Below are 15,728 nucleotides of genomic sequence, written 5' to 3' on the forward strand. Positions count from 1 at the left end.
GGGGAGACTGGGTGGAAGGAGATAGTTTAATCTTCCTAAAACCCTTAGACAGATGTTTCAATGCCCCAATATTTTTCTCTTCAGATAACTAAAATACTGAACAATGTAGACTAGTAATATTTATCTATTTTAGTTCTAGTACAATAATGATAGCATCGCATTTGTATTGTGCTTTAAGGTTTACAGAGCTTCTTATCACTAGCACATAGGCCAGAGACAGATTTAGACTCATTACTTTGTATTAACACCTTTAAATTATGATGTAATCAGCCTTCAAGACAAGTTATAAAAGTTACCTTTTGGAACCATTATTATCCCTTCTAACCAATAACTTTGTGTTAATGCATTTGATGTCATGGATCACCAGTGAACTGGTTACATAGTACCAATGCCTTGCATTTTTGTGGACATCTCATAGCTGATTTTTTATAACCCTGGCCTAATTTCTCATTATTTCCGAGTCTTCCATTTTCTTAGTTCTATAATTAAAAACCTTTGCCAGAACACTGGCTATCTTATTAAATGAATTAAGTAAAGACGTCAAGTAGGATTAATAGATAGGACTAATTTAGAAATTATGAGTTTTCTTGTTTTTCCACAAACTTGTAGATACATGGAATCTTAAAACTGGAAGGAAACTTAGAGATCATCTGTGCCAGCATTCTACCTGGTATGTGAATGTCCTCTACGTGATTACCAGCAAGTGATCATCCCACCTCTGTTTGAGAACCTGAATATGTCTCAAGGCAGCTTTTTGGTGGTTTTTTCACTGTGCTAATTGTTAGAAAGTTTTTTTTTTCTTTTAGTCGAGCCAAAATCTCTATTATTGAACATGACAGATTATTACTGTCATGAAGTTTGCCTAGTTTGTAAGTTGGGTCATCATATTCCTGATATTGACAATTCTTAAAGGTTTCCATGGTATTAAAGCTCATAAAAGATTGACTAATATCTTGAATGAGGATTTCAAAATGGTATGTGTGCATATGTATATATTTCATACATATGCTATATTTGCATACAAATATAAATATATATGATTGTAATATGTACTTGTTTTATTCTTTCTGTGATAAAGGCAACAACTTTGCTTTTATAGAAGTTCATTAGCTTTAAATAGCTAACTCTCTACTCCTTAGTATAATGCAGGTAATAATTGACACTTCTATAACACTTTATAAGGTTTACAAGGCACTTTATCCTCATGCCTACCCTATGAGATCGACACTGTAGGTATTATTATCTCCATCTGATATATGAGGAAACAGAAGCTCACATCAGTTCTACATCATCCCCAACTGTCTTGCCCACCCTTGAGATACTACCACCTTGGCACTTGGTTTCCTAATTGGTGAGTTCCTGAGTAGGATTGTTGCTCCAGGCATGATTACTTAACTCTTGGCTTAGCTCACTCTCCAGACTGCCCTCTTTACCAGAAGCTTAATTCCCACTTTCCCTGATTCCATGTTCTAGCTCTCCTTGTCATTCATCTTGCCCAGTTAGAATATAAGGTCCTTCACAGGAAGGCTAGGACTTAAAGCATTTCCAAAGGACTCTTGATGCAAAATGCCATCCTCATCCAGAGAAAAAATTTTGGAGTTAAACGCAAATGAAGCAGATCATTTTCTCTTGTGTTATGTTTTGTTTTGTTTTGGTTTTTCTCATGGTTTTTCCCATTAATTTTAATTCTTCTATGCAACATGACTAATGTGAAAATGTGTTTAATAAGAATGCATAGGTAGAACACATATTAGATTGCATGCCAGGGAGAGAGAGGGAAGGGAAGGGGAGAAAATTTAAAACTTACAGAAGTGATTGTTGAAAACTGAAACCAGTAAGTTTTAAAAAAAGTGAAAAAAACAATATAAGGTCCTTGATTGTAGGGACCATCTTGTTTTCTTGTATCTCTAGCAGTTAGCACAGGGTCTAGCACATTGTAAACACTTAATAAATGCTCTATCGATCTAAAGTAAGTGATTTGCTCACAATCTACATATAATTAATAAGTTTACAGAGTGGGGATTTGAATCCATATATCTCCTAACTCCAAAATCAGGTCTCGTACTGCCTAATAACATACAGCATATGGCAGTTTATGCCCCTGTGAATCTTCATTTTCATCTTCCTATTCAGTTCTGGGCCGATCTCATTGTCTGTATTAAAAAAAATATGTCTAAGATATATTCTGATGGATGAGCTTTGTAGGCTTACTGTTTAATTGTATGTCATAGTCCAAACAATAAGCATTCTTCATCTGCATGTTTTTTGTTTTTCATTTTTTCTACGTGGATATTTAGTTCAAACTCTTTTGAGATATTGTGAATCCCATTAGAGGATGTTCTATGGTGTTTCAGGATGTAATCAGCATAGTGTCATTCAAAAACACCAGCATCTGGAGGGCCTCACCATCTTTAGGGAATTGAATTCTTCTGTATCTCCTCCTATCAGTGGTAAACACCTTTGAGCATACAATACCCATGCCATCCTTGATGTTAATTATGGGGGAGGCACTGATAGTGTCTTTGAACAAAGTTATTTCTATTGGGTACTTTAAGAATCCATTTATAAATGTGATATACATAGGAGACAGAGATTACCAAACAATAGGTCCAGTGAGATCTTGTATTCTTTACATCTTTCTGGACAATTTCATAATTGTTGAAGTATAGTCTCTTGTGGAATTTTACATTTGAAAACCTATTTCCTTCTCACACCCTTATCAAGAATGCTCTCAGATATAAATGTAGATTGTTTATACTCATAAGCATTTTTATATAGATGGGAAAGGAGAGTTAGAAGGTTAATAATTATTGATATGTTTTCAGTCACCTTTTTTGGTGGAGGGACAGTGATAATAAGGTGCGAGAGGCTAAGGTTGCTTATGAGAAAATGTAAAATTCTTTTTTAATGGCCCCAAGCTTCTCCATGAAACAAAGTCCCATCTCCCCACAGTGATGTTGTATGGCTGCATGTCCTATTGGACTGTGGTCTCTTAAAAAAAAAAAAGAAACTGAATTTTATCCAAAAGGCCATCTTGGGTCTGAGTAAGCTGCTGCACATTTCGATCACAGGGAGAGCAAGGGATACCCAAGGTTGAGCTTACGTAGTCCATGGGTATCCTGAGGATGTCAAGAGAAAGGGTGGAAAGTACTCAGCATATTGGGGGAGCTTTCTGTGGCAAAATTGTGAGGAGACATGGACAGGAGTACCACAGGATGGGCAGGAATGGCTGTATTGTTATCTGTGTTGTAGGAGAGAATAAGGACATGGATGAGATCATAGACCAATTTGAATATGAATTGATGCATCTTGGGAGGGGGCCAATTTAAAATTAGGGCACAGGTTTCTCTCTCTCTCTATTTTTCTCTGCTTCCTTCCCTCTCTTTCCCTCCGTCCTTCTCCCTGTCCCCCTCCTCCATGCCTCTTTCTCTATTTTTAAAGATTTGTCAAAGAGATAGTTACTTCAATTATATGTGAATTTATAGTTTATTTCTCTCAGAATCTATTTGCATGTTATTTCATTTTTATCCCACCACTTTACAATGTGAGTAGAGTATAAGGACTGCTAGCCCTGGAGTCAGGCAGGAATTGGTTTAGAGTCTTGGCTTTCTTACTCTTATTTGAGACCTTGGGCAAATCACTTCAGAGTTTCAGTTTCCTCTTGCTCAAAATGACAAGGTGGGCATGAATGATTTCTGGAGCCCCCTTTTTAAGTCTATGATGCTGTCTTCTGGCCCAGCTGAATTAAATGTGACAAGATAGAGAAAAAAACCTAACAGATATGACAGTTGAACCACTGTAGACAACCACTGAAAAATCATAAAGATTTGTAGATGAGTCAGAAGGCTGAAAATGAACCAATATAATTTTCAGTTCTAAAAAAAAAAAGATTTTCAGAATCTAGAGTTAGAAGGGAGTTTGTAGGCCATTCGTTCTAACCTGCCTATTTTATAAAGAAGGAACTTTAGGTTCACAAAGCTTCAGTGATTTGCCCAAGATGAACAGCTAGTAAGAACTCAAAACCAGGTCCTTCAATTCCATTTTCATTTTGCCTTTCCCTACAGCATACCACGCTGTCCCAATAGATCATTGAGCCACAAAATGGATCAGTAATTATAGGGTGTGAGCAATTATAAAATAAAGTGGTGATCTCCAGGAGTTAGTATGGGTTCACAAAGAACATGCCATACTAAGCTTACCTATTTTTTAAAAATTAAATTAAATTTTTATTTAAATTTTGCCAGACAGGTAGATAAAACTCAATGCTTATGTCATATTCCTATATTGATTTTTAACAAAAATTTCTTGTGACATCCTTCTGAACAATATAAAAAATGTTGCTAAATTATACTCTAATTAGGAGCTAGCATTAATCAATTAATACTTTGAACAATATATTAATATTATCTTGGGGAATAGTCCTTGCTGTCATATTCTTTGGGGTTCTGTACTTCAAATGGTTTTAGCTCATTTATTGTTTTGAGTTTTTTTATTCAGTGTCATAAATGCAGACAATGGTGGTGTATTTATCAAATATGGGGATAACATGAAACAGAAATGACAGAATTGACATATTAGATGACAGAATCAGTATGTCAGTAGATCTTGATAGACTGGAATAATATGCCAAAGCCAATAAGATGAAATTTAATAAAGATAATTACGAAGCATAGTAGTGAAATAAAGACATCTAGTTTTTGCTTAACAGGTTAGTAATGTGTTTTGACCTCCTTGGATTATATAAATATAGTATACAAGACAAGGGAGATATACTTATGTACTTGGCAGTGGTCAGCTTATGTCTGGAATACTGTTTTCAATCTCAGTGCCATGTTTTAAGAGGAATGTTGATACCCTGAAATGAAGCCAGTATGGGATAGAATATGAAGAATTGTTGAAGAGGCTGGAATAGACTGAAGATGAGAAAATTTGGTTTGGAAGGAGGGAGAAGGAGAAGAGGTCTTATATGTTTGAAGGGTTTTCATAGGAAAGAGTTTTATTTTCTGTGTAGCTTCAGATGGTAGAATACTCTTCCAGGCCGTGGATGCTATCAGAAGATAGATCCTGGCTCTGACTATAAAGAATAGCCTAACAATTAGAACTGCCTGACAATGGAAGAATTTGCCTTTTAAGTAGTGAGGTTCCTATCATAGATAATGTTCTAGCAGAAACTGGATGAATGAGCCACCTTTGTCTTGCTTCAGTCTGCTGTCAGAGACAATAGAAATTTCTGATTTAAAGAAGTACTTGAGCAAAAAGAAAGCAAGTTGGTAAGAGTAAGGAATAATTGGAAGAATCTGTATTCCACTGGCATCATCTCAATGTCAAAAGAAAATGAGGAAGGTACCTATCATTTGGATGGCATTCCTTGAAGAATTTAAGGGGAAGGCATAGTCATAGAAAAGACAGGTGAGGGGAAGAAGCTATTTCTTTGGAAAGAACATTTTCACATATAAGGTCAAAGAGTGACTTGAATGTTTTAAGGAAGGAAAGAAACAGTCATTTATTAAGAGCTTACAATGTGCCAGGTACTGTGCTAAACACTGGGGATATCAATACAAGTAAAAAGAAAGACAGTTCCTATCGTTATGGAGTTTACATTCTAATAGAGGAAGACAGAACGTAAAAGGATAGGGATTGAAGGTACCCAGCATGGAGACATGGTTTTGAAGTTCAGAAATCAACATCAGAACCAGAAGAGGAATAAAGGTTTGTGTGCATGGTCCTGTCCACAAAATAGATGCCCTAAGAGGACCTCACCAGTGGGACAAGGGGGCTGGCCTGGTGGAAGAATAGTTCAGAGTGAGAAGGAGGCAGGGGTGGTTGAATGTTCCAGGACAAGGAGTACCCAGGTGCTGAGAGGAAGTTTCAGGTTGAAATAGCAACAGAGATGTGGTTTTAAACTGTCTAAGTCAAGATGAGAGCTGAGAGGGAAAGTTCACGTTGAATAAGTCTATATTGTTCATCATTTAGTTGGTTTATTTTTTGGAAATGCTGATAGACTATTGTACCCTCCTCAGATGTTATAACTGTGCAAGATAGACCTGAATTAGAATAGCTTGATTTTGGGGCAGCAAATGGAGTGGAGTGGATAGAATACTGGCCTTGGGAGTCTGGAGGACCTGAGTTCAAATCTGGCCTCAGACATTTACTGGACGTGTGACCCTGGGCAAGTCCCTTAACCCTGTTTGCCTCAGTTTCCACATCAGTAAAATGAGCTGGAGAGGAAAATGGCAAACCACTCTGGTATCTTTGCCAAGAAAACCCCAAATGGGGTCACAGAGAAGACATGACTGAAACTTCTCAACATCAAAAGTTTCCTTCTTACATGAGAATGCTATATAATTCCATTATGGGGCAAATAGTTTTCACCTTTTGTCACTGAACATTTTTGCCTTTTTGAACCAGGTCTGAGACTTCATTGGCATGGGGAATTCTCAATGAGAAAATGCCCCTGTACCAGCACAGATGGTCACTACCTCTGCACTTCATGATCAGTTTCCTGGGGTCACGAAGTGTTTAAGTTACTTATCTGGGGTCCCACAGCAAGTATGTATTCGGTGTAGAACTTCCAACCAGGCCTTCCTAACTCTTAGGACTACTTTTTCCCCACTCTCCTTCATTTCTAACATTAAATGTCTTTTTTCTCCCTATTATGAAATCAGTTCCCTGTACCTTAGAAGCAGTGTGAGACTTCGTTTCATGGAAGACTTAGCAGCCTATTCAGGGCAATTTCTTAGGGACAAAGAGTTTGAAAATAAGGTCAACTCCCTTCAGCAGGGGAATAGCCTGATAAATGCTTGCTAGCAAAGTGCCAAATACAGGCAAGAGGATTTTTTCTTCTTTTTTTTAATCTTCAACACTAAAACATTCGTTACAATATGTTAAATATGCTTGGGAAGCAGGAGGACAGACCTTCCTTATTTTAAGTAAATTCGTTTTCTAGAAACTAACTTTTATTAACTCTGAAGTGATTTTCAGGCTGGACAGAATAATGCATTATTGGATTCTTTTCGGTGAATTGTGTTAATTTTGGGGAAAAATCTGGACTTGGAGTCAGGAGAACTGTGTTTAAATTCCACTTTTGACATTCATTAGCTAGCTCATCATGGGCCGCTTAACCTCTCTGATCCTCAGTTTTCTCATCAGTAAAATGGTAATAACTCCCACTTCACAAAGTTGTTGTTGAGGAATGTACTTGGTAAGCCTTAAAGCTCTATGTAAATGAGTTGTTGTTGCATTTCTGGGTATTGTGAATAATTATTCAGCCTTAATACTTGAGGTGGCTCTTTGGTTCCTCTTCCATGACTATACCCTTCCATTACTTAGATGATCTTTGAGAATTAGACTCTCTGGTCAACCTGATTATGTGCTTCTCTGACCTTAGTTAGGCTGGTCCTTAGACAAGAATTAGGTAGCTACCAGGCCCAAACTTGAAGTGCATCCAGCTTGAGAGACCTGCCAGAACTTTTTTGTTTACCTGGAATAGCCCTTTGGGATCTCAGTTAGTCTTTGTACATCCTTTGACTTTTTTTTTTTTTTTGTTGGACTAGATAAGCAAATTCATTGGCAAGGTCAAATCCCAGGAAGCACCTATACAAAATTAGAAATCCAGTGGAGTATGGCACAAGTGGGACAGTGGTGGAGTCAACAAGCATTTGTCGAGTGTCTGCTGCGTGCCATGCGCTGTGCTTAGAGCTGGGATACAAAGAAAAGCCAAACCCCGAGTCCACAATCTAATGGGAGAGCAAAACATACAAATAGCTATGGAGAAATAAGATTCATACAGAATAAATTGGAGATGGATCTGAAAAAGAAACCATTAAGATTAAAGATGACTGAGGAAGACCTTGCAGAAGGAGGGATTTTCACTGAGACTTAAATGAAGCCAGGGGGTAAAGATGAGGAGTGAGGGAATTCAAGGCATAGGGGACAACTCATGAAAATGCCTGACTTTTGGACATGTAGTGTTGTGTGTGCAAGAACAGCAAGGAAGCCAGCATTGTTATATAAAAGAATATTAGGAGGGGGGAAGGGAGAGGGAAAGCTAGAAGGGTAGGAAGGGATTAGGATATGAAGAGTTTTAAAAGCCCAGCAGAGGATGTTATATTTGATCCTGGAGAAAATAGGGATCCACTAGGATTTTTTTGTGTTGGGAAAGGGTGACATGGTCACTCCTATGTTTTGGGAAGATCAGTTTGAAGGCTTAGTGGAGGATGGATTATAGCTGAGAGAGACTAGGTAGTAAGACTAACCAGCAGGATATTGTTGAAGATGGTTGTTGTAGTGGTTCCTTCCTCCTTCATTCTTTTTTTTTTGTCCTTTTTTTATTAGTTAACATTTCTTTTTTTAGTTTTCAGCATTCACTTGCATAAGTTTTAAATTTTCTACTCTTCTCTTCTCCCTCCCTCCCCAAGGCAGCATGCAATCTGATATGGACTCTACACATCAATTCCTGTTAAACACATTTTCACATTAGTCATGTTGAATAGAAGAATTATAATGAATGGGAGAAACCATGAGAAAGAAAAAGCAAAACCAAAAAGAAAATAGTCTGCTTTGTTTTGCATTCTGACTCCACAGTTCTTTCTCTGGATGTGGATGGCATTTTGCATCCTGAGTCCTTTGGAATTGTTCAGGTCGTTTCATTGCTGAGAAGGGCTAAATCTATCAAAATCAGTCATCACACACTGTGGCTGTTACTCCGTACATGTTCTCCTGGTTCTGTTCAGGTCACTCAGCGTCAGTTCATGTAAGTCTCTAGGTTTTTCTGAAGTTTTGCCTGTTCATCATTTCTATAGCACAATAGTATTCCATTACATTCATATACCACAACTTGTTCAGCCATTCCCTTGTTGATGGGCATCCCCTTAATTTCTGTTCATGGCCACCACAAAAAGAGCTTCTGTAAATATTTTTGTACATGTGGGTCCTTTTTTCATTTTTATGATCTCTTTGGGATACAGTCCTAGGAGCAATATTTCTGGGTCAGAAGGACTTCCTTCATTCTTGAAGAGGACCAATGACATTAGAAGGGTGGTGTCTTGGCATTGGATTTAAGTGAGGCAGAGCTGTGCAAAATTAGCAGCCTCACTTTCTCCTCCAGAGTATTGGAGTCCAGTGGCAAGGCCTAGGTTAAGTTAACTGGTAATGGGAGACCCTGACCTTTTTAAGTCTTTCCCAGGTCTCAGTTTTTCACAGGTAACACCCATTCAGTGATTAAAGACTAGGTAAGAACTGAGCCCAGAGATGGCCTAGTTTGCCTTCATAAAAGAATCAGTCTGGCAATCTGGGAGGGGAAGACCCTCAGAGTTTCTGGCCAGAACCAACTTGAAGTTGAAGAGGTTCATTAAATGTATGGTCAGAGTGATACAAGAGTTGTGACACTGAATACTCAAATCCCTCAGGCTGATGGTTGGAGACTGGATGAATCTGGTGCTAAAGTCAGTGAGAAAGTTGGGAGAGTGACGTGGAGGTCAGTATATGGTCAAACAAGAATATAGATGGAAAGGGGATGGCATCAACAAATTTTATGCACCTAAAAGAAGATTTTATTACTGGAAGGGCCCTTAGAGATAATTAAAATTAATTCGTTTTTATAGATGAGGAAACTAAGATACTTAGCTCAGGGTCACATGGCTTATAAGTGGCATAACTAAGATCTGAGCCTAATTTTTTTTTCTAAGTCCAGGGGTTTTGCTGTTGTGTTAACTAGTGAGTAGTCTGAAAATGGCATGGGATAGAGGAAGCACCCTGCTTCCTGAACCTGTGAGTGAGTATAGGAGAATTTCTTTCAATGGAGAGAGTTACAAGGAATGTCTTTAGGGGAGAGCCAGGTTTTAGTTAAAATGAATTGGTCAATGGAGTTTAAAAGAAAAGTTCGAGAATTTGGAGGGTTTATTAGGCATCAGGGATTCTAGAGGACAAAGTGGAATGGGCTAGTAAAAAGCCCAAACCCAGGATAAAATGAGCCTGAGGAAGAGTAGGAATGATCTGGATTGGAATAAAGGTTTTGGAGGAAGTAATAGGAATGAACAGTAGTGTAATGGGAAGTAGACTAAAATGGCATTTTGAATTTGGTGCCTAACCTGCATTTTCAGTACCATATAGACATTATCTAGTGGATAGAGGATAGGGTCTTTGGAAACAATGAGAACCAGGTTCAAGTCTTGTCTTTGGTCCATATTAACTATGCAAATTAACCAGCAAATCTTCAGAAACTAGAGAGTATAGATGAATTTCTCATCTGTCTTGATGAAATGAGGTTTTCAACTATAACTACTCCACACAACTACAATTACAAGTTCAGACTTGGCCATCTCTTCCTCATTTTTCTCTCTCTCCTCCCATTAAACAAAGGAAATGGATACTATTTGGAAATTCTGGGCCATAATTAAAATGGGGAAAATGCCAGTTAATTATTAAGAACCTTTAGTGACCTTATTAATTCAGGCCTTGAAAAGATGTGGGATATTTTGTTTATTTAAGATTTAGTTTCTTAAAAACATGGTTTCATTTGCACTATTTACTTTTCCTAGGAATCTTAGGTTATCCTCAGTCTTTAAATCCAACGATTTTATTATCTTCTCAGATAGTTTTGCTCTTCTTTTTTGTTGCCAGGATACACAAAATTTATATTATGGTGGGTGTACTTTTTAATTTGATGAAAACAGATGTGGTCACTATTATTGTGATTGAATTTGGAAGAAGATAATGAAAATAATAATTTCTAAAACCAATTCGGTCTTAGTTCACAAACTAAATAATAACCATTAAGTAAACTGATCATATCTTTATGAAAAGATATGAGGAAGAGGTTAGTGAAATCTAGTAAAATCTGCATGTTATAATTAAAGTGAATCCATCTTTCTAGAAGAAAATGTTGGTGTTTTTATGGGACACTGAACTTGTATCATATTTATAGAGTTGTTTTATTTAAGAGCCAGTAAAAAATCCTTGAATTCTTGGGTCTTTTTTTCTTTTAGGGGTAGAGGGAATTTTTTTTTAGGTGAGCCCAACTGGAGGGAGTTAGGATACATATTCTTTGTGTCTTTTTAAAAGAAATAGCTGAAGTTTATGTCACTTTAAGGTGTTTTAAGTGTTTATCTCATTGGATCTTAAAAATCACCCCACGTGGTAAATACTATAGGTATTATCCCCATTTTGTAGGTTAGGAAACTGAGGTTCAGGTTCATAGGGGCTAAGTAGCTAATGAGTGTCAGAGCTGGGAATTGGATACTGGTCTCTTCTGCCTCAGTGTCCAGTACTGTTTTCATTTCACCTACCTTTCCTCATGTAGTGACTTTGGAGTATATGAGCTTAAGAAGAAACCTGGCTTCTTACTGAGGACACCACATTCCTTGTCACCTTCTCTAGTACTAGCAATTCCTCTCAAACTTTTATGGTAGGATTTCTTACCTCCTCCCGCACCGTTACCCACCCCAGCCCCCAGAAGTCCCCATCATCCTTGCTCCTCTTCCAGATATCGCTCAGTAACCTTTCCTCCTTTGAAGTTTAAACAATCTGATTATACCCTTCATCTGGATGCCTGTAGCTGCCATTTTCCAACCTTCCTTAATGATTTCAGCACCTGGTTAAATTCCTTCCTCTTCATTCCAATCCCTGTCATTATCCTAGGTAACTTTAACATTTACATTGATAACCCTCCAAGTTGTTCAACGACCTCCCCGCCTTCTCCTCCCAGCTTCTACGACCTTCCATCTCTTGAGCTCAGTTTCCTGCAGGGGAGGTCATACTTAGACTCTTATCCTTTCACCTTTCCCCTGGCCTCCTGCTCTGGAATCTGCTGTTCATTCTTTGAGGTACCTTCCATCCTGGTTTGTCCTAGTAAGTCACTACTCAGTCCTCGTCTGTTCTGGCTTGCCTTCTCTCCCTTTCTTCTTAACCCTATACTTAGCTGTTTCTGAGAAGCCTAGGTTATCCTCTCAGTTGGAGAGAAAGGATTAGTACTTCTCAGTCTACTATGGATCATAGCAGCTGATTTGTTGGGCTCTATGGTAGTTAAAAGGCCAGGCTTTTGAGAGAAGTAGCCTGAATGCTTCATATTTTAATTCATTCAACAAACCTTTGTCTTGTGCATAGTCCATTCTATGCCTTTAGAGAAATACAGAACTATAAAGAAATGGTTCTTATTCTCAAGAAACTTAACAATACTGTGTTGTTGTTGTTCAGTCATGTCCAACTCTAAATGACCCCATTTGGGGTTTTCTTGGCAAAGACATTTGCCATTTCCTGCTCCAGCTCATTTTACAGATGAGAAAACGGAGGCAAATATGGTTAAGTGGCTTTCCTAGGATCGCACAGCTAGTTAAATATCTGAGATCAGATTTGAATTCAGGTGTTCCTGACTCCAGGCCCAGTGCTCTATCCACTGCACCACCTAACTGCCCTTTGCAATGAAGTGTAGTGAGGAGATAAATGTAGAGGTAAATATAATATCAATCAGGATATAATTGCCAAGAAGAAAACACAATGAGATGAAATTCAGACGGTATGTATTGCTATCAACCTGCCTAAACTTTCTGCCTTTGCTTCCAGGTGTCAGCTGATAGAAAGAATGCATATATGTACTGGTTAAACTAGAATGACTGTTACGTAAAAATAGACACATACCATCATCCTCTGATTTTTTTCTGCATTGTGAAATATTCCCAGTAAACCTTACTTTCAAACTGTTACTTCTCTTGTTGTATACTCTGGGTTTAAGAATATTATTGAAGTAAGTGGATCATATAGTTCAGCATAAGATGAGAAAAGAGAGCTTTTCTAAGCTAATATTTGTCTTCTACAGGGAAGCCATGAGCCATCAAGCTTTCAGAGATTTTAGCTAATATATATACAAATATATACAAAAAAAAGATTTTAGTCCTTTTTGTCATTCTAAAGATGATATAGTCCAGTGATATCAAACTCAAATAGAAGTGAGGGCTACTAAATTGGACCCCATACTGACTTAGAAAACCATATATTAACATTATCTATGTTGTATTGTAAAATATTTGCTGATTACTGTTATTCTGGTTCAGCAACTCTGGAGTGTCGAGGGTAACATGCTGACTGTTTGAGACTTCTAACGGAGTCCTTTCTATGGATAGAGTATAAACAGGGAGGCATTGAGTACTTTAAGCCAGTGTGGTTTCATTGTTTTATTCACAATATATGTTGTCAGTTCCTCAAACATTACCCTCATTTAACATTAAAACCATTGTTTTATTTCAAGTTGTAAGGAAGGAAAAGGGACATTTTTTTTTTAATAAAAAGGGCTGGTCATATCACTTCCAAGAGTTTAGGAAATCACAGGCAGTGACGATTATGTACCTCCTCTTAAAGGAAAGGTAACAACCTTTTGAGAGACCAGCCTCAGACTTAAGAAAAGAACTTTTAGAAAACATTAACTGGTGGAGGAAGAATTCTAGGGAGTCTCTGAACTCCTAGTATCAAGGACTACTATCAAGGATTTACATCTCTACTTCAACAGTTTAGTGATATTATAAAATGACCTGTGACCATCAGTAGTTCGAAGAAAGAAAACAAATCATTGTTTAAAGAAAGCTGATAACAGTATTCTATTAGCAAAGTGTTAAAAAGCACCTAGATTTTTCCCTGAAACATTTAACTTTATTTAAGTACCTTTTTAAATACCATGTCCTTGTCAGAATCAAAGTATATCAAATCCTTCAGAAAAACATCTTCTGTGAAAGAAAAAAAATATTAATTTATTTTTCTGCCCACTGCTTACTCATTCCCTAAGTACTTGCCCTGTGGTGGGCACCACTGGTGGAGGGATTATGAAAGTGATGAAGACAAAAGGAATTGAAGGCATGGTCCTTGCATATGGGGAGTTTCCAAATCTAGAGACACAGCTTATGTTCGTGGTTCACTCAGAGAGTAATAAACAATAATTTCTAACCACTCTAGCATAGTCTGGCTAGTGCTAGCTGTGTTTAATGATGTCATACGCATTCTCAAATATTGAAGGAAGAAAGGGGACTCTGCAGTCTTTGTTGTCTAAGCTCTGCCTGATGTGACTAGCGGGGAGTTTCTCCACCGAGGAAGGCTGAGAACTGGAATAGAAGAGGTATGAAAAGTGAAAAGGTATATTAGTGGAGAAGGTCTGTGTTCAGGATCTTGTTAGTACTGTAAGCCTCTCACTTTTATGAACAGCAAAATATATATTAAGTATACAGATTCACCAGGGCATTGTTAGTGGAAAAACACCTGGCTTCACTTTTTTTCCTTTGCTTTGAAAGCTAAGATGTAATGGGAAATGAATCACAAGAAGGACCCAGAGTTTTGCGATGTATTTTGCTAGCATTATGTAAAACATTTTTCTGTTAAGCATGAAAAATGAATCTTGTGGATGTTATTGTTCTAAATTCAGTATGTCTGTTTACTGGGGAAATGAAAATAATTTTTAGGAGATAAACAAAGGATACCTTGGCAATACAGCCACTGTCATTTTTGTGTGGAGGACTTACTTGAAGTGAAGGTCAGAGACCCTTTTACCCTCAGAAAAGATCACTCAGTGATCTCAGTTGTTGGGGTTTCTTGAGGAACTGGAAGAGTAAAGAGGCCATTTTAATTTTGTTTATAATGTGCATACTCTTCTTTCAAATGATTTAAACTTTTAGTATTTTGTGGTGACTTCTCTTGGAGGGTGGTGATCATTTTCTTCAAGATATTGAGAGATACTTGAAGTGAGGAGGGCAGAAAACTGCCACTTTACAAAGGCTATATCAAATAGAGCATGGTAAAGCAATATGCCAGACTTTACATTTCTTGGCATCATATCCTAAAGTTATATGACTTGTTTCTATTTTTTTCTTTTTAAATTTTTTAAAAAAATAATTAAATTTGAATTTTTGTTATATTGGTTTCATTTTGTTACTTTTTAAGTTTCAATCTCTTTCCCCACCTGCACTAGAGAAGGCCACCATTCGACACAGATACATATATGTATGTGTGTACACACATGTGTATATGTATGCACACATGTGCGTATATGTGCACATACACATTCATGTGTATATGTATGTGTGCATGTGTGTATAGACATGTGTATGTGTGTATGTGTATATACATATATAAGTATTTCTAAAACCATACTGTACATACTTCCATTTATCAGTTCTTTCTCTGGAGGTAGATAGTATCTTTATAGGTTCTTTGTTGTTGACTTGAATATTTATAATACTCAGAACAGGTTAGCCATTCACAGATATTCTTTGAACAATATTGCTGTTACTGTATACAAGGTCTCTTGGTTCTCATTTCACTCTTTCTTATTTCATGCATATCTTTCCATGTTTTCTAAAATCAGCCTGTTCATCATTTCTTACAGCATAGTCATATTCCCTCACAATCATACCACAACTTGTTTAACCTTTTCCCCAACTCATAATCATGCCTTCAATTTCTAGTTCTTTGCTACCACAGAGAGCTGCTTTAAATATTTTAGAACATAGAAGTTCCTTTTCCTTTATCCCTGATCACCTTGGGAAACAGACTTAATAGTGTTATTGCTGGGTCAAAGAGTACAAGCAATTTAATAACTCTTTGGGCATAATTCCAGAATGCTCTCCAAAGTGTTTGGATCAGTTCACATTGTATTATTGTCCCAGTTTTTCCACATCCCCTCCAACATCTGTCATTTTTCCCTTCTATGTTTTCCTTTCTTTTTTTCTAGTGCTTTGATGTCCATTTAGTTT

General features: G+C 37.3%; 1 protein-coding gene across 2 annotated transcripts in view; it reads left to right on the forward strand.

Annotated features, from left to right (window-relative positions):
• FAM110B (family with sequence similarity 110 member B) overlaps positions 1–15,728 on the forward strand; it is a 201,457-nt gene that overhangs the window by 16,347 nt on the left and 169,382 nt on the right. The window lies entirely within an intron of this gene.

Source organism: Notamacropus eugenii, chromosome 4 (assembly GCF_028372415.1).
Source record: "Notamacropus eugenii isolate mMacEug1 chromosome 4, mMacEug1.pri_v2, whole genome shotgun sequence".
Lineage (NCBI taxonomy): Eukaryota > Metazoa > Chordata > Mammalia > Diprotodontia > Macropodidae > Notamacropus > Notamacropus eugenii.